This window comes from Furipterus horrens, unplaced genomic scaffold, assembly GCF_987537825.1.
Source record: "Furipterus horrens unplaced genomic scaffold, mFurHor1.1.pri manual_scaffold_4, whole genome shotgun sequence".
In the NCBI taxonomy this organism is placed as follows: domain Eukaryota; kingdom Metazoa; phylum Chordata; class Mammalia; order Chiroptera; family Furipteridae; genus Furipterus; species Furipterus horrens.
The window spans coordinates 27306401-27331074 of NW_028327174.1; the positions used below are offsets into that span (position 1 = coordinate 27306401).

Here is a 24674-nt window from a genome sequence, read left to right on the forward strand (position 1 = left end):
AGAAAATGAAGCCTGTAAGACCTGACCAGAAAACTGGGAAAGATGAGTGCATACATGCCTCGATGCTATAGACAGAGGGCCCCGGTGGGAATCGGGCCATAAGTAAATGCTTTATGTCCTTTGAAGCTTGCCCTGTTCTTTTACCTTGCTTGATCCCTTTATTGTACCAGCAGCAGAGGTTTTAACTTTAACTCAAAATGAACTCACCTTCCCTATTTTACAGCGATCTGAAGTCTTTGTGTCTAACACACCCTGACCTGAGGGAGATCTCAACATTCCTTCAATTGTTATCCCTGAATAATATCTGTTTTCTGTAAACAGCAGTGTTTAACATTGATTGATGAGCTTTACATGCATGCTATATGCCCTTAAGTTTACTGTACTCAATAAAAGACCTTGAAGAAAGCAATCGAGGCTTGTCTTTCAAACATTTCTGGTCTTCTCTTCCCTAGCACAGGCTGCCTGGGAAGTCTTCATTTCATCCACAACATCAGGCGATCTCTGTGGGTTGGGGGTGCTCAACACATTACATTGAAAAAATGTTTGCATCATTTTTTATCAGTCAAAATACTCAGAAAAGGTTTATGGAATTAAGTAAATACATGGTTTTCCATTTACCAAATCAATACATACTAATAATGTTAGTCAAGGCTCTAAAAAGTTAAGCTATAAGCACTGTCCATATTATTATTTTTTTTGCAAGTCTATTAAATTCCTGTTTTACTATGCAGTTTTATATTCAGTTGGCCAAAAAGTTTGTTTTTTCTGAAAGATGGCTCTAATAGTGCTTAGTTGTCTTTATCTTCATTCGAAACAATTTTATTAGATTGTATTGTGGCATCTGTCAATGGGAGGCAACCAATCCATGTTTCTCTCGCTTTGATGTTTCTGTTTCTTTTTCTCTCCCTAAAATTAATAAAAACATCCTCAGTGGGGATTTAAAAAAACAAACAAACAAAACTTCTGCAGCTTAAGCCTCCTATAGTACTAAGCCTCTGACAGTAACAAGGTGAAACATCTTTCCTGCAAAGTAAGTGGGATTCTGGTATTTTCATCTAGTTCAGCTTTTGGAGATAGACATTCGAGACATATAATTTTTTTCTTTTCCTTTTCATTGAATTTATTGAAGTGACACTGGATAACACAATTATACAGGTTTCAGGGGCAAAATTGTACAACACATTATCTGTACACTGTATTGTGTGTTCACTACTCCAAGACAAGTCTCCTGCAATCACCCTGTATCCCCCCTTTTTAAAGATATGTCATTAACTTATATACGGTCTTGGCTCTGGTTGCATTAATTGTGTCTGAAGAGTTTAATACTCACCCAAGTCCAAAGGTGGAAGAACACAAAAACTGGTATGGTAATGGGTAAGAGCAGATTGTAAAAGCACAATCTGGTTGTGCTGGTGCAGGACAGTGGGAAGTTTTCTTCCACAGAGGCTGAGGGGCTGCTAAAATGACCAAAGGTATAGGAATTGTCAGTATAGGAAGAGACAGAAACATTATTCTCTCCTACTTACTATCTACCACTCTGACTTTTAAAAGGTAAATAACATTGTTTTGTTTCTTGTTGGTATCAATTATGATCTGTGCTGCTCTTTTAAATCTTCTTTTTTAAATTTTAATTATATTTTACTGTTAATGCTATTACAGTTGTCCTGATATTTCCCCCCATTTGCCTCCCTCCACCCAGCACTCCTCACTCCCTCAGGCAATACTTCTTATTTTGATGTATCATCCTGGCTGCCTGTAGCATCATATTAGGGATCTCATCAATAATTAGATAGGCTATTTCCAACTCTTCATTAATCAATTCACTTGTTGATGCTTCAAATCTGGGAAGCTGGCACACCAAGAACTCCAGAAACTCCAGGTGGAAGGCTCAGGGTGGTTCCCCCATCCTCTAGCTTATTTACTTATTTAAATTTTTTATGGTATAAGAGGGTGGTCTATTTTATTTTTGACATGTATCTGTTCTTTTTTTCTTTTTCCATGACCTCATTTGAAGAAACTATCATTAATCCTTTGTATAGTTCCAGCTTTTTAAAAAAATCATAGATTAGTTGGCCATAGTAGTGAGGTTTTATTTCTGGGTTACTAGAGCTTTGTTATATAGTTTGAGGCCATGGAGTTTGATACCTTCAACTTTGTAACACTTTCCCGTTCTCTAGTTTTTGTCTGCAGACTGCCTTGACCCCTGGCACAGGTAGGCACCTATGTGACCCCTGACACTGGTGCTCGTGTACCCTGCATCATTGAGATGAACCTGTCACACGTTCCACTTAGCATGGTCTGGCAGCCCTCAACCTCACCTCACCACCCTTGGCCAGCTCTGGCCATCCTATCAGACCACAGCAAATTCACCTGGCTGGCCAGGCCCTGCACCTCCTATATTATTTCAAAATATTTTAAATCACTTAATATGCATGTATGTACAACTACACACACACACACACACACACACACACACACACACACACACACACACACAGAGTACTCCAGAAACATGGATTCTGGAAAGTAAACTCAGACACACAATAACTAAAAAAAAAAAAAAAAATGAATACTTCCAATGAACTCCTTTTAGTAGGAGACCAAAAAATTTGGTCAGAAATCTCAAATTTTTGTCAAATCAATATTTTATATATATTTGTCAGTGCTACTTTATTTTTAAAACAATAACACAAAATTTAGCATTTTAAGAATTTTTGTGTACAGTTCAGTATTAAGTATTTTCATATTGTTGTGCAACAGATCTCTAGAACTTTTATCCTGCAAAACTGAAACTACATATCCATTGAACAACTTCCCATTTCTCCCTCTCACAGCCCCAGGCAACTACCATTTTTACTTTCTATATGAGTTTGACTTTAGATACCCCATGTAAGTGATCATATAGTAACAATATTTCCTCTTGTGGTGAGAACTTTTAAGATTTCTCTTAGCAACTTTCAAATATGCTTTACAATATTAACTATAGTATAATACATCTCATGACTTCTTTATTTTATAACTGGAAGTTTATACCTTTGACTACTTTCACCTATTTGGCCCATCCCTAACCCCACACCTGACAACCACCCATCTGTTCTCTGTATCTAAGAGTTTGGTTTTTAATTTGTAGGGCTTTTTAGATTCCACATGTAAAATCATACAATACTTTTCTTTTCCTGTCTGACTTTTTTCACTTAGCATATGACCTCAAGTTCTAACTATATTTTTGCAAATGGCAAGATTTTATTCTTTTTTATGGCTCAGTAATATTCCATTTTATATATATCACATCCCCTTCATCCATGCATCCATTAATAGCAGTAAATAATACTACAGTGAAGATGGGGTGCACATATCTTTTCAAGGTAGTGTTTTTGTTCTCTCTGGATAGCTACCCAGAAGTGAAATTGTTGAATTATATGGTAGTTCTATTTTTCATTTTTGAGGAGCCCCATACTGTTTTCCATATTGGTCATGCCAACTATAAAAAACTTATAGAATTGTTTTGCTTAAAATAGGATCCAAATAGAATTGACACATTTCTTTTTGTTCATAATTTTTAGAAAATCTATAATCTCTGCTGCCCTTTATTTCTTTAGAAAGCTAATTTATTTTTCATACAGAATTTCCCATATCACAGATTTTGCTGATTAAAAACACGTTCTTTTATTTCTTATATTTCCTATGAACTTTTTAAATCTAGAGATTTGTTTAAATTGAGATTCAATAGTCTTTGGCAAGAATGTTTCAGAGATGACGCTGTGTACTTCATATTTTATTGCATCATGAATCACATAATGTTTTGCTTTTTGTATGAACAAGATTGACTTTGAGCTCAGGTATTGTTAGTCTAATCCATTCTTCATAAAGTTTCAAAAAAAAATCTTTCAGCTAATGCCATAGTTTTCAATCTGCAGTCCATGACCACAAGAAATGCAGTTTTTCAGATGTTACATGCCATTCTTGTGTTTTAAAATTTTCTCAGTTTTAATATCTAGTATGATTAATTTAAAGAGATATCAACCCCATAAACAAAACCACTTTGCATTTCCCAATAATTTTTTAAATTGTGAAGAATTTCTGAGAACAAAAATTAAACAAGTGAGCTAATGAATTTAGCACCAATAAATAATTATTCCCTGAATTTATTATTTCATTAAGGGTTGTAAAATAGTAATATTAATATTAAAACATAAATCTTATCTTGTCACTCTTCTACTTAAATTGCTTAACGTGTAACACCAAGGGAAAAAATAGAGTATTATTGTAGATCAATGATCCTCTACTAATGCTTTGTCCTGGGCAATTTTCTATTTCTGGATACAAAGCAAGAAGGTTGATATTCTAGGATTCATCCAGAGAGCTAGCACCACTATGATTATTGCAGCATTATTTACAATGGCCAAGATACAGAAACCATGTAGGTGTCTATTGATAGATGAATGAATAAAGAAGATGTGGTATATATACAACAGAATATTATGCAGCAATTAAAAAGAATGAAATCTTGCCATTTGTGACAACATGATTGAATCTAGAGGGTATTATGCTAAGTGAAATAAGTCAGGCAGAGAAAGACAAATACCATATGGTTTCACTTACATGTAGAAGTTAAAAACAAAACAAAACAGGCCATGGCTGGGTAGCTCAGTTGATTAGTGTTAGTGTCATCCCGATACACCAAGGTTGCAGGTTTGATCCCAGGTCAGGGCACATAAAAGAATCAGCCAGTGAATAAATAAATAAGTGGAATAACAAATGGATGTTTCTCCCTCTCTCTCTCTCTCTCCCTTCCAATCTCTCTCTCTATAAAAATCAATAAATAAAATTGTAAAAATACAAACAAAGCAAAAACAACCAAACAAAACAAAAACACTCATAGAAACAGAGACCAAAGGGATGGTTACTGGAAGGGAGAGGTTAGGGAGATGGATGAAAAGGGGAAAGGGAATATAGTCAACAATATTGTGATAAGTTTACCTGGTGACAGATGATTACTGGAATTATTGGGGTGGTCACATTGTTAGGTATAAAAATCACTATATGTATACCTGAAACTGATATAACCAATATAAGATTGTATACCAACTATACTTAAATAAAAATAAGTTTTTAAAAAAGGAAGTGTAAATCTCTGGAGAAAACAATATCATCTGGAGATTTTGCTACTTCTATAGATATCTATCATCCAATCAAAAATTACTAGATATTCTAAGAGACAAGACCATAGGATAGATATGTGAAGACAAAATAGAGGACAGAAATAGATCCATAGTTTATCCAGACATTGAAAACAGCACACAAGGACTTTAAAATAATATGTTCAAGAAAATCAAGGTAGAGATGGACAAAAATCAATGAAAGAATTGAAAAGTTTCATCTTAAAACTGGAACCTAATAAAAGAATCAAATGAAACTTCTAATCACAAACTCTTAAATACAATAACTGACCTTAAGAACTCACTACCTGGCTGCTGTGGCTCAGTGGATTGAGCATCGGCCTGCGAGTCAAGTGTCCCTGGTTCGATTCCCAGTCAGGGCACATGACTAGGTTGCACGTCAGGTCCCCAGTTGGGAGCGTGAGTGAGAGGCAACCACACAGTGATGTTTCTCTCCCCCTCTTTCTCCTTTCCCCTCTCTCTAAAAATAAACAAACAAACAAACAAACAAACAAATAAAAATAAAGAACTCAATAGATGGGTCCAACAGCAGATTAGCACAGAAAAGAAGTGAACTGAAATAAAAAATTCTTGGTGAAGCACAGAAAGAAAAAAAGAATGAAAATACAGAAGAGAGCGTAAGAGAAATGTTGGCACAATAAAAAAAAGTCTAATATACATCTAAATGGTGTTCTAGAAGAAGAGGAGAAAGAGTGTGTGGCAGAAAAAATATTTAAAGAAATTTAATGGCAAAGACTTTTCGGAAATTCTCTCAATTTCTATCTTCTCATTTTTCCATTCTTCTCTCCCTTTTTCTCCTTCTTTTCCCTATGTTTCAGTTTGGATAATATATATTGGTTTTTCTTCAAGTTCATGGATCTTTTATCCTATGTCTAGTTTGCTATTTAGGCTATGCAATAAATTCTTAATTTCAATGATCATATCTTACAGTTTCAAAATGTCAATTTGCTTTGTTTAGATGTTTATTTTTATTAATTTATATAAACTTTTACCTTTTCATATATCTTTTTTTGTTTTCCTTAACACATTCATAATTGTAATTTAAAAGTCCTTGTCTCCCAATATGGGTCACTCTCTGGGTCTGCTTATAATGACTATATTTTCTCTTGATTACAAGTCAGCATTTTCCTTCATATTTGTATGTCTTTTATTTTTTATTGTATGTTGAACATTGTATATTCAAAAACTAAAGGAGACTGAAATATTTTGTCCCAGAAAGTGCATATCTTTTTCATTGTCAGGAAGTTTGAATGAGAGACATTGCTTTGATCCACTTAGATATTGTGCTCTGTTGGGTTTGGATAACATGTTTGTTTGTTTGTTTGTTTGTTTGTTTGTTTGTTTTATTTCAAGATTCAAAGACCTTGAGGGTATGATTTGGAGTTCTGTTTTTTGTATAATGTGTGCATTCCTCTAGCAAGACTATAAGACTAGGCGTGGTGAGATGACTACATCTACCTGGAAGCAGAACTCCTGCAATGATTCTGTCCAAATCACCACAATCCATGTATTTACAGATAGCTTAATCATAATATTCCAAATAATATTGCTTCCAACTAATGAAGTGTGGTGATATGTTCATCTTACAGAATTGACTAGTCTTATTACTATGTTCCTATCACCTAAAATAACTATCCTAATGAAATTGTAGAATGGCCTTATGATTTAAACACTAGGTTATAGAACACTTTAAAATATTTTATTTTACTTTCATTTATTACATTTCTGACACTCTTCGTTTCTTTATGTTGACCTATGACTCTGACCTACATAATATTCTTTCTCCCTTAAAAACTTTAAAATTTCTTGTACAGCAGGTCTACTGGCAATGAATTAGCTCAATTTTTATTTGTCTGAGGACATTTTTATTTCTTCTTCATTTTTAAAAATAATTTTGTTGGGTATAGAATTGTGAGTTGATTTTTTTCTTTTCAGCACTTGAAAGATATCACTTTATTTTCTTATAGCTTGCATAGTTTTTATGAGACATATGTTATAATTCTAATCCTTGTCTTTTTATAGGTAATGTATCTTTTTTGCTGTATGCATTCAACATTTTTGTTTGCAGACATTTTAATATAATATACCTGAGATATGTGGTTTTGACATATATTCTGTTTGGTGTTTGCTGAATTTCTTGAATCTGTGACTTATGGCTTGTCATTAATTTTTAAAAAATTAACCATTATTTACCTAGATATTTTGCCTTGTTCTTCTTCTAATTCTAATTATGTATATATCAGACCATTTGATATTGTCACTTCTCTTGGATATCCTGTTCTTTTTTTTTTTCATTTATTGTTTTTTTTTTAATTTTTGCATTTTAGTTTGGGTAATTTTTATTGACCTATCATCAAGGTTTTTCATTTTCTGTTTACTTGTGCTAAGTCTACTGATGAGCTTATATAAGGCATTTTTCATCTCCATTACTCTGTTTTTTTATTTTGATTATACATGTCTTCCTTTGCACTGTTTTCCAGGAAGAATCTGTCTCTTGTAGCTCTTCCAGCCATATTCTACTATTATTTTTAAAATCATATTATTTTAACATGAGGTGGTGTGTAAAAGAGGGGGGCATTCTATGATGTTCAGATTAGACATAGCTTTAAGGGGGAACTATAAACTTAAGTCTCGAGATTTGAACTTCATAAGTGTCCCTGTCTCTCTTGGAGATATAGTACTAGGCCTACCATATCTTCCTGCTCCTCCTCAAGGTATAGATAATTTTTTTGTTCTACAATTTTTGTTGCTTTTTCTATTACAAACTAAGGTTTTTTTTCCATAAAAGAGATAGGAGAGATGGGTTTCAGTGGTGGCTGCTGTTCCCCCCACGCAGCCAGCACTATGAAGGATCCTTTCTCAGGACTCCCCCAACTCTTCCTTGTGAGAGCCTGGTTGTATTCCTGGAGGAAAAACATACAATAGTCTGCAATCACCTACATGTCTGTGTCCCTCAGGAGCATCACTCTTATTTTAGCCCACATATAACCTTTAGCAATCTGGTTAAAAAGTTCTAGCTCCATCTTCTCACTGGCTTATATGACATTTGGAAGCATCTGTCCAAGGTAATGAAGTGGTCAGCTCTTGGTATGTCTGTCTCTCTCCAGGTTTCAGATGGGCTGTTTGCTCTGTAATTGTAGTTCTTATGTAGGTTCAAGAAGTGTCATTAAATGCCCAGCTTATTTTCCTTGTTGTAAGGGTGACACTCATTCCAGCTCTTTATATCTCTGAGCTGAAACTGGAAGCCAAGATTGGATTTTTGAGGGCTCAGTTATGGTGTCAACTGGATGGGGCTGAGATATGTCCTCCAGTTTGCAGTATATGAGTCGGTGACAAAATTAGAATTCATAAGTCTCAATAATCAAGGGCTGGAAATGGGCATGCCTCCTTTTGTAGTTATACTTAAAGTTCCACTAATGAATTTTTTGTTTCCTGTCTCACAACTTTGGGCTTTGCTGGTTCGGAGGTATTGGTTCCCAAAAGAAAAGCATTCCACAAATGGATACATTAATTCCATTAAACTGGAAATTACCTGGCTTTTAGGGCAACTCAGTGAACCGACAGGCAAAGGGAAATTACACTGTTGTATGGGGTAATTAATACTATTAAAGTGAAATTAGGTTGTTGCTACATTATGTATACCTCTTAGTATACCTCTTAGTACTCCCGTATCCTAAGATAAAAATTAATGGACCATTAATGGCACAGACCCTTCAGAAATAAAGATTTGGACCATCTCATCAGATAAGGAAACAACCGTTTGAAAGAAAGGGCAATGTGTAATGAGTAGTAGAAAAAGCAGTTGTAAGTACCATTTACCACCACGTGAACAATTGCTATATATAATATTCACAAGCATGTGACCATTTGTTATCCAAACACTTATTAGTCATCCTTCTCCTTTCACTGAACCCAGAATGATGCACTTCTCTTACTAGGAGGAGGAAGAATGTCTCTGGACAGATAAAAAAAAAAAAACCATTGTGAACTATAAAAACTTTCATTAGAAAGTACTATAGACTGGCTGGCTCTGTGCTTAATACCTGTAATTCAACCTTACAGTCATAAAGAGGGGTTCAAATTATTATACTACTCTTATTGTGCTTTGGAAACTGATGCACTTTATTATTTTTTCTCTTTTTCTTTTTCAGAAAATTGTGTGTCATCCTTGTGCAGAGACCATGCTAATCTTTGCTGTATCATTGCAATTTTAGTATATGTGCTGCCAAAGTGAACACTGAATGTACTTCATTTTTAATTAAGGATGATAACCACTATGTATTATTCATTACAATCTTTAAAAGCACCCAATATAAGGCCTAGCATACGGTATGTTAGTTTCCTTAATTCCTTCTCCTTCCTAAAACGATTTCCTTGCTGAATATATATATGTGTGTGTGTATATATGTGCATGCGTGTGTGTGTGTTTGTGTGTGTGTGTGTGTGTATTCCTCCTTAACATCCTGAAAACCTTGTTATTTTTCTTTAGTTTGTTCCTTTCGGGCTCTACTGACTTTAAATACAGGCCTTTCTATATTAGAAAAAAATATTAATTTGCTCCTTATAGACTAGAACGTCCTAACTGATGTATCAAGGTACAATGATGTGATAAGGTTCACTGGGGTGCCATTAATAGGTTACAAGCATGCAAATGAACTGAACTTCTCAGTTCTTAGTGCTGTCATCTTGGGTCTGGGGAAGCTGGATCCCCAGTTATCTTTTTTCCCCACAGACCATGAGCAACCTCTTTCATTCACAACGTCTCATACAAAAGAGTATTGTTGAAAAACTATAGAGGACTTCCAGCCAAGATGGAGGCGTAGACAGACATGCTGTGTCTCCGTCCACAACTAAGAAGGAATACAACTACCTCAAAACTAGAAAGATTCAGAAGTTCTAGAAAATCAAAGTGCATGGAAGTCCATCAAATAAAGATATAAAGAAGAAATACTCATCGAGACAGGAGCTACAGCTCTCCCTGCAACACGGAAGCAAACAAACACAGGAGACTTCCGGCCAAGATGGAGGCCTAGACTGATATGCTCCATCTCCCTCCACAACTAAGAAGGAACACAACTACTGCAAAACCAGAAATAACCAGAAGTTCCAGAAAATAAATGTAAGTCCAACATATGAAGTTATAAAGAAGTGGCGCTCATTCGGACAGGTAGGGTGGGTGAAGTCGGGGAGGAGAGGTCAAGCTGTGCTGTCCATGGCAGCAGCAGCAGTGACAGCAGCAGAACAGCAGTAAGCACAGACACCCATATTTAAGGGGAGGCGAGAAATGCCTGGGGAGCACCCCCTGCTGCAGACCAGACCCGTCAGCTTGTGATTCCAAATCCAGGGAAGGCAGACCTCCATTGCCTTGGACTGTGAGGCCTGGTGGGGTTGGGGACGGAGGAGGAGGCTCCCGGTCTCTCAGTGGAGAGTGAACAGCAGGAATCCATCTTGGACCCCCACCTCCGCAGAAAATGCCACAGCATGGTGAGACGGGTCACCCGGTTGTGATGAGTGTACAAGGCTCCGCCTTCTATAGCATACCAGGTGTGACAGCCCTGCCCAGGAAGCAAAGGTAAACACAAAACTGTTCAAGATGGCACAGATCATGACAGAGATCCCAGTGACACAGCTGACCAGACAGCAAATTTCTAATATAACGAAGCAGCAGATAGGAAATCTTTCTGAGGCACAGTTCATAGCTTTGGTTATAAAAGCACTTACAGACCTAACAGCAGATCTTAAACAAGACAGGGAAGGAATGAAGGCTAGTCTTGCTGAAATGAACGAAAACATATATGAAACTAGTGGTGAGGGCAAGAAAACCAGGGATCAAATCAACAAATCGGAACATAGGGAAGGAACAAAGAGTCAACCAGTGCAGAAAGGGGAAACAAAAAGTGAGGAAAATGAGGAGAGGCTCAGAAACTTATCGGACAGCTATAAGTGAGCTAACATTTGAATCATAGGGTTGCCAGAAGGTGAAGAAGAACTAGAAATTGAAAAATTATGTGAAAAAATAATGAAGCAGAACTTCCTGAACTTGGGGAAGGAAATAGACTTACAGGTGCAGGAGGCACAGAGAGTTAAAAAAAAAAAAAAAAAAACTGGACCCAGGGAGAACCACACCAAGACACATTACAATCAAAATGTCAAAAATTAAGGATAAAGAGAGAATCTTAAAAGCAGCAAGAGAGAAGAGAATTATATACAAAGGGGTCCCAATAAAACTGTCAGCTGATTTCTCAAAAGAAACTCTGTAGGCAAGAAGGGACTGGCAAGAAATATTCAAAGTAATGAAAAGCAAAAACCTACAATCACGCTTACTCTATCCAGCAAAACTGTCATTCAGAATAGAAGGGCAGAGAAAGTGCTTCCAGGACAAAGTAAAACTGAAGGAGTTCATCAGATCCAAACCACTGTTCTATGAAATGTTAAAGGGACTTGTTTAGGAGAAAGAGGACCAAAACTATGAACATTAAAATGAAAACTGTATCACAAGAACTAACAACAGAAGCTAGGGAACCAAAACAAAGATAAACTAAGGAGGCAACGAGAGTGTGAACAGAATTATAGGCATGGGGAAAATTATGGGGAGAGGTCAGCAGGGAGGAGGAAGGGGAGAAAGGGAGGGAGATGGTACAGGAATTAAGAAACATAGTAGGAGGGAGTGAAGTAGACAGGAAGATATTGAGAAGAACTATATGCACAACTAATGGGCATGGACTAAGGGTGGGGGACAACTGGAGGGAGGGTTGTCACTGGGTGGAGGGGAACAAAGGGTAAAGAAATTGGGACAACTGTAACGGTATAATCAATAAAGCATATTAAAAAGTTAAACTATAAAAATTATAATTTAATAAATTATGCTAAAATTGAAAGTAATAAATACTTAAAAATAAAAGAAAGCAGTATTGTCAATTTTTAATTTGTACTTTGACTGAAAATACTATAGTTCTACAAAAGGAAACTAATAGATTGATTTCTGGAATTAATTTAATTTTCCAAAAATCATTTTATCAGTATAGATTGGATAAGGGCTGGAATATAAAAATCAGGTACAAGGTGCTTTGATGCCCTTTTGAATTTATTTATTTGTTTGTTTGTTTGAGAGAAAGAGAGGGAGAGAAACATTGATGTAAGATAGAAACATCAATTGGTTGCCTCTCGCAACCTGACCAGGGACTGAACCTGCAACCCGGGCATGTGCCCTGAATGAGAATCCATCTGCAATATTTTGCTTTGTGGTATGACGCTCAACCAACTGAACCACACTGGTCAAGGTGATGCTCTTTTGAACTATCTCTTTTATTAAGGCCATTTAGTTTCTTTGGACATATGGACTTTGCAATTTTATTCCAGACATTTTATACCTTATCTAATTATTCTATTCTACAGCTGAATGCACAGCAGTTAAGCAAGAACATTGCTTAAGGTGTGTAAAAGAATAGACTAGAAATGCCTCCAACCAAAAGTGTATCTGCTGCATACATAATTTAGTGCAGCACTGTCATTTTACTAGTGATTGTAGAAACTTAATATTTGTTGATAGTTGGATATTTAATAGTTTTATTCTTTTATTGTATTATCACTTATCCTTTTATTTGTTGAAAATATTTATTAAAATTATTCATTTTTATTTTTACCAAACTAATACATGCAGATAGTTTTAAAAATCTAAAAGTTTTAAAATAAAAATAGCATTCTGCTATCCTCTCCCTCCCTACTCCACCCCTTTCTCCAAATCAACCACTTACAATTCTAAAGCTCTGTCTGCTGTTTGGCTATCTGTTTCTAAGTGACATTCATATATTACCATCTTTTTGTTTGCCCACTTATTTATTAACTTACTAGTATGATAGATTAGGATTCTTCTCACTTATACTGCATTCCTCCATACTACTCTTCCCTTTATTCTCTCAACATATCTGAAGCATTATGAATTTAATATCCAATATTTATGCTATTTGGACTAGGTAAATACTATTAGCTGTTGAACCAAATAGTGCCCTAAGATTATATTTCCCCTTTTCTCTACATCAGTTTTTCTTCTTTATGGTAACTGCCCTGTATTTCATATGTTTGCTGTTCTTTTTATTGAGGACTGTTTTCCCACAGCCACAAATATCCTCTAAAAACAGTTTTTCACGTGGTCCAATGTAGCAGATTATTTAAAATTTCCATTATTTTCCTGTGGAGGTGTCTTCTAAGCACTTTCTCCTGGTCTGCTCCAATCATGAATGTTCTTTTCCTTTTTATTCATCCTCTGATATTTTTCTCTCTACTATATTGTGATTTCTTTTTCCGGAACCTATTTCTTCTTTTTGGATAATGTCCTCATTTTGGTAGATGGCATTCTGATTAAGATTCTCATGAAATTATATATGAGAGGTAAAGTTTTTTGTTTGTTTTTTAAAGGACCTTTCTTTCTTTCTTTTTTTATTCCAATTTATTTTATTTAATTTTTAACAGGGTTACTTTTTATTTTATTTTATTTTAATTTTATTTTATTTATCTGTTTTTAGAGAGGGGGAAAGGATAAAGAGAGGGAGAGAAACATCAACGTGCAGTTGCCTCTCACATGCCCCCAACTGGGGACCTGGCGTGCAACCTAGTCATGTGCTCTGACTGGGAATCGAACCAGCGACACTTGGTTCTCAGGCTGACGCTCAATCCACTGAGCCACAGCAGCCAGGGCCTGAGAGGTAAAGTTTTTAACAATATTTTTTAATTCTTCAATTACAGTTGACATACAATATTATATTAGTTTCAACTGTACAACATAGTGATTAGACATTTATATAACTTACAAAGTAATCACCCCAATAGGTCTGGTACCCACACCGCACTATATAGTTATCATAATATTATTGACTATATTCCCTATGCTGTACTTTACATCTCAGTGGACATTTTTATAACTGGCATTTTGCACATCTCAATCTTTTTTCCTTTATCATTCATCCCCCAATCCTCATATCTGACAACCACCAAAACATTCTCTGTATCTATGAGTTTGCTTACCCCTTGCCTATTCACTTATCTTGTTTTTTCATATTTCACATATAAACAAAATCACATGGCATATTTCCTTCTCTCTCCGACCTACTCTGCCTGACACAACATCACTGAAGTCCTTCCATGTTGCTGCAAATGGCAAGATTTCACTCACTTTCATGGCTGAATAATAGTCCGTTGCATACTTGTATAACCTCTTTTTTATCCATAGTCTACCAATGGATATCTAGGTTACTTTTATATCTTGGCTATTGTAAACAATACTGCAATGAACATAGGGATTCTTGTCTTTTTGAATTAGTGTTTTGGGTTTCTTCAGATAAATACCCAGAATTGGAGTTGCTGGGTCCTGCTTGTCACTAGCTATAGCTTTTGTTTTAAAGTCTATTTTTGTCTGATATAAGTATTGCTACCCCAGATTTTTGAAATTTCCATTTGCATGAAATATTTTTTCTATCATTTTATAGTTAGTCTGTGTGTATCTTTCAATCTGAAGTGGCAGCATATTGTATGGGCTTTGTTTTCCTTTCCATATAACCAAGTTACGTCTTTTGATTGGAGCATTTAATCCATTTACATTCGAAGTAATTACTAATTATTAATTTTGCCATTTTATTATCCACATTTTCAAATCTTTTTTCTACCTTCCTCCTAAAGTCTTTTTAACATTTCTTATAATACTGGTTTGATGATAATGAACTCTTTTAGCTTTTTCTTATCCAGAAGGCTCTTTATCTGTACTTTGATTCTAAATGACAGGTTTGCTGGGTAGAGTAATCTTGGTTGTAGATCCTTGTTTTTCATCATTTCAAATGTTTTGTGTCATTCTTTCAGTCTTGCAAAATTTCTGTTGAGAACAAAACTGACAGTCTTATTGGAGCTTCCTTGTAGGTAACCAACTGCTTTTCTCTTGCTGCTTTTAAGATTCTCTTTGGGAACTGATCAATGTTTCTCTCTCACATCAATGTTTCTTTCCCTTTTTTCCTCCCTCCCTTCCCTCTCTCTAAAAATAAATAAAGTAAATCTTTTTAAAAATTCTCTTTTTGTCTAACCTTTGGCATTCTAATTATTGTATGATGTGACTTGGTGTGGGCCTCTTTGAGTTTATCTTGTTTGGGACTCTCTGCACTTCCTGGACTTCTATGTCTATTTCCTTTGTCAGGTTAGGGAAGTTTTCCATCATTATTTCTTTAAATAGGTTTTTAACTCCTTGTGCTCTTTCTTCTCCTTATGATGCAAATGTTCTGATATTGGCTCAGAAGTCCTTAAACTATTCTCGTTTTTTTTTTTTTCTTTCTGTTCTGATTGGGTATTTTCTGCTACTTTGTCTTCCAAATCAGTGATGTGATCCTCTGTTTCATCTAATCTACTGATGATTCTCTTTAATGTATTCTTCATTTCAGTTATTTTATTCATCTATCTCTTTGTTGGATCATCTAGTCTTCCACTAAACTCATTGAGCATCCTTATAGCCAGTGTTTTTTACCCTGCAACTGATAGATTGCTTATTTTATTTCTTTTTCTGAAGTTTTTTTTTTTTTTTTTTTTTTTTTTTTTTGGTTTTTCTTTTCACTTGGGATATGTTTCTTTGTCTTCCCATTTTGGCTGTTTCCTTGTGTTTGTTTCTGTATTGGGTAGAGTTATTATATCTCCTGATCTTGGTAGAGTGGCCTTATGTAGTAGCTGTTCTGTGGGGCCCAGTGGCACAGTCTTCCTGGATACCAAGCTGGGTGCTCTAGATGTGTTCCTTGTGTGGGGTTTGTGTGCCTCCTGTTGCAGCTGAGCCTTGATTACTGTTGGCACATGAATGGGAGGAACTGACCTTCAAGCTGATTGGTTGTGAGGAACAGCCATGAATATAGTGTAGGAGCTTCTTGTGCAGGGGCTGACCCTATGGAGATTGATTCACTTTAGCAAGGCTCTGGTGCCTGCTGAGTCTGCCCTTTTTGTGTGTCATTTGCAGAGGTATTTGGCTGGTATTCTGCTGTGGTCTGATGTTGACCACTAGATGTGTTGGTTCCGAGGACTCTTGAAAGGGGATCTAGTGCAGGTCAATGTCAGCCATTGCCTGTGCCTGGTCTGGGGCCACTTGGTATGAGCTACACAGTGATATGCAGATGGTTGCTGCTTGTGCTGCAATTAGAGGTGCCTGGGAGTGATCAACCTGTAAAATGAGGCTGGCTGACACTAATGCCAGGCTAGGGAGTGCTTAGCAAGAGGTGTGGGGCATGCTCAGGCCAGATGCTGTTTGTTTGGAGTTTGTAAACCTTTGAGAGATACTAGGATATGCCACAGCATGAGCCAAGATGGACCTTTTAATGTAAAAGCTACTGGAAGCCACTTGGGTGGGTCTGAAAGTGTAGTGGAGAGGGGTCTCAGGGTACCACTAGGGCAGGGTGAATAATGTTAGACATGTTGATGAATATTCAGATATGGAGCCTGCCTATGCCTGTGTGCTGGGTTGGGGGAGGGTCTCAACAAGGGAATAATGGCTTCTACCAGCACTTCTGAAAGAAAGAAGTTGCTCTAGCCCTTGCCCTGAATTCTGACAATTCAGTTTCTCCCAATATGTCCCTGTTGCTTTTTGAGCTGCTTCTCCAGCACAGGAGCTTAGAATGAATGAGTCCATCAGCAAATATGTGCATTGGCCCTTTAAGAAGAACACCTGGGTCTCCGAAAGGCTTTTGTCTCAGCCAGAAACCTTCAGCTACAATCACTGCTGGTTTTCTCAGCCAGAAACTATGGGGACTAACTGAGAAGTGGCAGCATGTAGCCAGTGTGGTTTATCAGAGAGCTGCAATTATTGCTCATTGAAAAAAAAAGTTATGGGGACTTCTCCTCTTGGCACTGGGTGTGTGTGGTGTGGAGCTGAGACTCCTTGCCTCTAAGAGTGGGGGACTTCCACAACTGAGATATCCCTTCCTATTATCAGTCACCACACTGGGGTGTGGGACTAGCCCATTTTGCATCTTTACCCCACCTACCATTCTTGACATGGCTTTTTCTTTATATTCTTAGTTATAGGATTTATGGTTATCTAGACTTCTGGCAGTTCTCAATGATGATTATTTTGTAGTTTAGTTGGAATTTTGATATGGTTATGGGAGGAAGCTTGCATAGAGTTTATCTACTCTGCCATCTTGACCCAAAATCAAAGGCGAAATTTTGAGATTTTGCCTGTCTGAAAATGTCATTCTAGCTTCATAGCTTCATATTTGATAATTTAGTTTTAAAATTAAATTCTGAGACCCATTTTCACTCAGAAAGTTGAAGATACTTCAAAATTTCATCTAGTTTCAAATATTATAATTGAAGGGTCTAATATTATTTTTTTATATATGTGGCCTATTATCCCCCTGTACCCACACTGCCATAAACTTTTGGGATCATTTCTCTATTCCCAAGATCTTGAAATTTCAAAACGAAGGGCCTAGGTAATAACATGTCTCATGTTTTGTACTGAATTTCAGTAAACCTTTTGAATTTGGACTCTTGTATCCTTTAGTTTTGGAAAAAATTTTCTTCATATATCTTGAAAATTTCCTCCCTTCTCTTAGATCTTTTGTCTATTTTGAACTAATAGATGGATGCTGAATCTCCTGGATTGATCCTCTTCTTTAGAATTTTTTTTCCTCTTATTTTCCACTCTTTGTCTTCAATTTGACGAGTTAAGATTCCAAAATACTTTAATTTTTAAAATTTTGGAAATAATATTTATAATATCCAACATCTTTTTCTGTTTGTTTGTTTGCACTTTTAACCATGGGAAGAAATACATAAAATTTACCAATTTAACCATATTTTACAAATTAAGTGGCATTAAGTACATCCACAATTTTGATCAATCATATTCACTATCCATTTTCAGAAAATTTTCATTACTGTATTCCACAACAAACACTCTGTACTCACTAAATAATAACTGTTCATTTCCCACTTCCTGCAGCCCCTGGTAACCTTTATTCTACTTTATATCTTCATGAACTTGTCTAGTTGAGGTACATCATCTAAGTGTAAACATACAATATTTTTTCTTTCATATCTGCCTTATTTTACTTAGCCTAATGTTTTCAAGGTTCATCCATGTTGTAGCATATATCTGAGTTTCATTACTTTTAATGGGTGAATAATATACAATTGAATGTATATACCACACGTTATCTGTTCGTATGTTGATAGACGGGGTTTTTCGCATCTTTTGGCTATTGTGACTAATACTACTATAAACATTTGTGTATAAGTATCTCTTTGAGTCTCTTCTATCAAGTCTACTGGAAATATAATCTAGGAATAAAATTGCTTGATCTATGGTAATTCTATATTTAACTTCTTGAGGAAATGCCAAACTATTTTCCACGGATTCTTTCCCATTTTACATTCCCATTGCCATTGTATTAAGAATTCCAATTTCTTTACTTGTTGACATTTCTTTTTCTTCCTTCCTTCCTTCGCCCCTTCCTTCCTTTCTCTCTTTCTTCTTCCTTTCTTTTCTTTCCTTCCTTCCTTCCTTTTTTCTTCCTTTCTTTTCTTTCCTTCCTTCCTTCCTTTTTTCTTCCTTTCTTTTCTTTCCTTCCTTCCTTTTTCTTTCTTTCTTTCTTTCCTTCCTTCCTTCCTTCCTTCCTTCCTTCCTTCCTTCCTTCCTTCCTTCCTTCCTTCCTTCCTTCCTTCTTTCTTTCTTTCTTTCTTTCTTTTCCTTCCTTCCTTCCTCTTTCTTCCTTTCTTTTCTTTCCTTCCTTCCTTCCTTTTTCTTTTTCTTTCTTTCTTTCTTTTTCTTTCTCTTTCTTTCTTTCCTTCTTTCTTCCTTCCTTCCTTCCTTCCTTCCTTCCTTCCTTCCTTCCTTCCTTCCTTCCTTCCTTCCTTCCTTCCTTCCTTCTTTCTTTCTTTCTTTCTTTCTTTCTTTCTTTCTTTCTTTCTTTCTTTCTTTCTTTCTTTCTTTCTTTCTTTCTTTCTTTCTTCTTTCTTTTGTGATAGCCTTCCTGACTGGTGTGATGTGGTATCTCATTGTGGTTTTGTTTGCATTTTCGTAATGACTAATGGTATTGAGCATCTCTTCATGTGCTTATTTGCATATATTTTATTGAGATGTATCTATTCAATTAATTTTTCCATTTTTGAATTGGGTTTTGTTGTGGAGTTGGAGGGATTTTTAAAATCTTATTATTATTATTTTTTAGACAGAGGGGAAGGGAGGGAGAAAGAGAGGAAGAGAAACATCAGATGTGCAAGAGAAACATCGGTCAGTTGCCCCACACACGCCCCAAATCAGGGAGCCAGCCTGCAAGCCAGGCATGTGTTCCAGCCAGAAATTGAACCAGTGACTGCTTGGTTTGCAGTGTGGTGCTCAACCCATTGAGCCACACCAACCAGGATGTAGAAATTCTTTGTAATTCTGAAAATTAATTCAGATTTACAAAAATTTTGTCTGAAGAGGTGGGTTGTCTTTTCACTCTCTTGATAGTGTTCTTTGATGCACAGAAGTTTTTAATTTTTTAAAATTGAGATAAATTGGCATATAACATTAGTTTCAGGTGTACAACATGATTCAATATTTGTATATATTGTAAAATAATCATTACAATAAGTCTAGTTAACATCCATCACCACATATAGTTAGAAATTTTTTCCTTATGATAAGAACTTTTAAGATTTACTCTATTAGCAACATACAATAGATTATTATTAACTATAATCACCATGCTGTACATTATTACCCCATGACTTGTTTATTTTATAACTGGAAGGTTGTACCTCTTGACTCTCTTTATCCATTTGGCTCACCCTTGACACCACACTTCTGACAACCATCTGTTATGTATATTTATGAGTTTAATTCTTCATTTTATTGGTTTTTTTAGGTTCCACATATAAATGAGTTCGTACAGTATATGATTTGCTTATTTCACTTAACAAAATGCCATCAAAGCCCATTCATGTTGTCACAGATGGCAAGATTTTATTCTTTTTATGGCTTAATAATATTCCATTTATGTATATATAACACATCCTATTTATGAATTCACTCATTGGCAGACACTTAGGTTACTTCCATATCTTGACTATTGATATAATGCTGCAATGAACATGGGAGTATGTGTATCTTTTGGAGTTAAGAGTTTTAATTTTCTTTTTTAAATAAGTTTTTATTTTCAATTACAATTGACATACATTATCATCTTAGGTTCAGGTGTACGCCCCAGTGATTAGACATTGCATAACTTAAAAAGTGATAATCTCAATAAATCTCACACCTGACATCATACATAGTTATAAGAATATTATTGACTATATTCCCTATGCTGTACATCCCCATGACTGTTCTGTAACAACCAATCTGTAGTTCTTAATCCCTTTACCAGTTTTGCCCATCCACCCTACCTTCTCCCATCTGGCAACTGTCAAAACATTCTCTATATCTATAGTCTGTTTCTGTTTAGCTTGTTCACTAATTTTTTAAGATTTACTTGTTGATAGATACATATTTATTGTCATTTTATTGTTCATTTTTTTCTTTTTTGTTCCTTCTCCTTCTTCAAGAAGACCTTGATTTGATGGTGATAAACTCCTTTAGTTTTTTATTGTCTGGGAAACTCTTTATCTGTCCTTCGATTCTGAATGCTGGTTTGCTGGTTGGAGTAACCTTGGTTGTAGGTCCTTGTTTTTCATCACTTTGACTATTTCTTGCCAATCCTTTTGGCCTGCAAAGTTTTTGTTGTGAAATCAGCTTATATTCTTATGGGGGCTCCCTTGTAGGTAACTGATTTTCTCTTGCTGCTTTTAAGATTCTCTCTCTGTCTTTAACCTTTTGCATTTTAATTATATGCCTTGGTGTGGGTCTCTTTGGGTTCATCTTGTTTAGGGACTCTCTGTGCTTCTTGGACTTGTATGTCTACTTTCTTCACCCAGTCAGGTAAATTTTCTGTAATTTTTTCAAGTAGATTTTCAATTTCTTGTTCTCTCTCTTTTCTTTCTGGCACACCCATGATGTAAATGTTGTTATGCTTGAAGTTGTTCCAGAGGCTCCTTACACTGTCCACATTTTTTGCATCCTTTTTACTTTGTGCTGTTCTGTTCGGGTGTTTTTTGTTTCCTTATGTTCTGTATCACTGATTTGATTCTCAACTTCATCTACTCTACTGTTGATTCTCTATAAATAATTTTTAATTTCAGTTAATATATCCTTAACTTCTGACTGGTTGTTTTTTATGCTGTTGAGGTTCTCACTAAGTTCACTGAACATTCTTATAATAAGTGTTTTGGGCTCTGCATCTAGTAGATTACTTGTCTCCATTTTATTTAGTTGTTTTTTTCTGGAGTTCTGTTCTCTCATTTGGGCCATGTTTCTTATCTTTTCATTTTCACTATGCCTTCCAAACTTGGTAGAGTGGCCTAAGGTAGTAGGAGTCCTGTAGGGTCCAATGGCACAGCCTCTCTGATCACCCAAGCTGGGTATGTGAAGTGTGCCCCTTATGAGGACTATACACCCTTCTCCTGTAGTTGAATCTTAGTTACTGTTCATATGTCAATGGGAGGGATTTGCCCCCTGGCCAATTAACTGCAAGGATGGGCTGCAACCACTGACCACTGACCTCCAACTACTGTGGAGGATCAGCTGTGTTGGGGTCTGCTCCACAAAGCAGGACTTACTTCAGCAGGCTCTGGCGCCAGTTGAATCTGCCCCTTGAGTGTGTTGCTTGAGAAGGTTGTTGGGTGGTGCTGTTTCAGTGTGCTGTGAAGCTGTCCACAGGGTGTGCTGGCTTTGAGGCCTCCTGGGAGGTGTAGGCCAGGGTCAGTCAAGGTCTGTGTTCTGACCACAGCCACAAGGCGTGAGATACTAACCAATCTGCATATGGCTGCTAGTTGTGCTGAGCTTGGAGGTGCCCAGGCAAGGCCAACCTGTGAATCAAGGCTGGCTGCTACTAGTGCTGGGTCTGGGGCAACTTAGCCAGAAGTACAGGGCTTGCTGAAGCCACATACTGCTTTTTAGAGAGAATTTGGGGAAATTTGAAGCAGGAGCCAAGACAAGCCATTCATATGGAAAAGTTGGTATTAACAGCTTAGGTGGGCCCAAAAGTTGGGTGGAGCAAGGCCTCAGGGAATCACCATGGCAGGGCAAACAGTGTGAGCCAGGCAGATGGAGTCGCAGATATGGTGCTGGCCTGCCAGCTCTTTAGGGGAGAACTCAGCAAAGAAACAGTAGCCTCTGCCAGCACTTCTCTCTGGAAGAATGCTGCCCCTCCAGTTCTTAGCTCTGGTCTCTTGTACCTTTCAAGTTGCTGTCCTTGCACTGGAGTTCAGAGAGAGTGAGTCTGAGTTAGTCTATGGACCTTTAAGAGGAAGAGCCTGGAACTCCAGAAACCTCCATTTCCCTCTGCCTCAATCCCCACTGGTTTTTATAGCCAGAAGTGATGGGAATTTCTCTTTCTGGTATTGAAACCTTGGGATGGGAGACAGGGTGTGGAGCTGGGACCCCTCACTCTTCAAGGGGGACCTCCAGAGCCCAGATATCCCTCCTGATTTTTATCTGCTACATGTGAGAGTGGGACCAGACCATTCTGCTTCTCTGCCCCTCCTACCAGTCTTCATCTGGTTTCTTCTTTAATTCTGTAGTGATAAGACTTCCATTCAGCTAGATTTCAGGCAGTTCTGAATGATGGTTGTTCTGTAGTTTTGTTGTAATTTTGATATGGCTGTGGGAGAAGGCGAGTATTATGTTTACCTACCATCTTGACCTGAAGTCAAATGTTTGAATTTTCTTTGAATAAATACATAGAAGTGGAATTACTGGATAAAATGGTAGTTCCATTTTTTATTTTTTGAGGAAACTCCATGCTGTTTACTAAAGTGGCTATGTCAATTTACATTCCTACCAAGAGTGCATGAGGGTTCCCTTTTCTCCATATCTTTGTCAACATTTGTTATTTCTTGTCTTTTTGATAATAGCCATTTTACTAGATGTCAAATAATATCTTATTGTGGTTTTGATTAGCATTTCCCTAGTGATTAATAATTAGTACACCTTTTCATATATTGTTGGCCATCTGTATGTCTTACTTGGTAAAAATGTCTATTAATATCCTCTGCCCATTTTTAAATTTGATTGAGTTTTTTTTTTCTTTCTTTAAGTTGTATGAGTTTTTAATATATTTTGGATATTAACCCCTTATTAGATATATGATTTGAAAATATTTTCTCTCATAATGTATGTTGCCTTTTCATTTTGTTGATAGTTTCCTCTGTTGTGCAAAGACTTTTTAGTTTTATGTAGTCCCACTTGTTTATTTTATTTTTTTAAAGTATACTTTATTGATTATGCTGTTACACTAGTCCCAATTTCTTTCCCCTTTGCTCCCCTCTGCCCAGTACCTCCCTTCTCTCCAGCAATCCCACCCCTCTTAGTTCATGTCTATGGGTTGTGCATATAAGTTCTTTGGCTTCAACCTTTCCTATATTATTCTTAACTTCCCCCTGTCTGTTTTGTGCCAACCAGTTATGCATCTTAGTCCTTGCACCATTTCCCCATTTCTCCATTTCTCCCCCTTCCCCTCCCAGCTGATAAGCCTCCAAAGGATCCCCCTACCTATGATTCTGTTCCTATTGTAGTTGGATTTTGTTTTTATTTTTTATATTCAGTTGCTGATTGTTGTGAGTTTGTTGTCATTTAAATGTTCATAGTTTTGATTTTCTTTTTCTTAAGTAAGTCCCTTTGACAGTTCACATAATAATGGCTTGGTGATGATGAACTCCTTTAGCGTCACCTTGTCTGGGAAGCATTTCATCTGCCCTTCCATTCCAAATGATAGCTTTGCTGGATAGAGTAATCCTGGTTGCAGGTTGCCTTTCATCACATTGAATACTGCTTGCCAGTCCCTTTCTGCTTGCAAAGTGTCCTCTGAGAAATCAGCTGATAGTCCTATAGGCACCCCCTGTAGGCAACTCTCTGCCTTTCTCTTGTTGCCCTCAGGACTCTCTCTTTATCTTTCACCTTTGGCATCTCAATCATGATGCATCCTGGTGTGGTCCCCTCTGGGTCCAGCTCACCTGGGACCCTCTGTGCTTCCCAGACCTGTATGTCCATCTCCTTTGCAAAATTTGGGAAGTTTTCCTCATTTTTTTCAATTTTTGCTTCCTCATTCTGCACTGGTTGACTTTTTTTCTTCCTTATGTTCCAAATCATTGATTTGAACCCTGGTTTTCTTCCCTTCACAATTGGTTTTGTGTGGATTTTCCTTAGTTTCACTTAGCATAGCCTTCACTTCTTCTCTTATGCGTTTGCCATACTCGAGCGTATCTGCCCAGCCTGTGAGCATCTTTATCACCAGTGTTTTGAATTCTGCATCTGTTAGGCTGTCTATCTCCTTATCTGTTAGGTTGGCTATCTCCTCGTCACTTAGTTCTCCCACTGGAACCTTGATCCATTCCCCCTTTTGGGCCATACTTCTCTGTCTCCTCATTCTGACAGGCTCCTGTGTTTGTTTGCCT

General features: G+C 36.7%; 1 non-coding gene and 1 pseudogene across 1 annotated transcript; both read right to left on the reverse strand.

Moving 5' to 3' along the window:
- Nucleotides 1-1300: 1300 nt before the first annotated feature.
- Nucleotides 1301-1509, reverse strand: LOC150011436 (phosphatidylinositol N-acetylglucosaminyltransferase subunit Y-like; annotated as a pseudogene).
- A 7802-nt stretch (nt 1510-9311) lies between these two features.
- On the reverse strand, nt 9312-9418 carry LOC150011437 (U6 spliceosomal RNA). The gene has a single exon (XR_016510919.1). It is a non-coding gene; the product is annotated as a U6 spliceosomal RNA (small nuclear RNA).
- Nucleotides 9419-24674: the final 15256 nt, after the last annotated feature.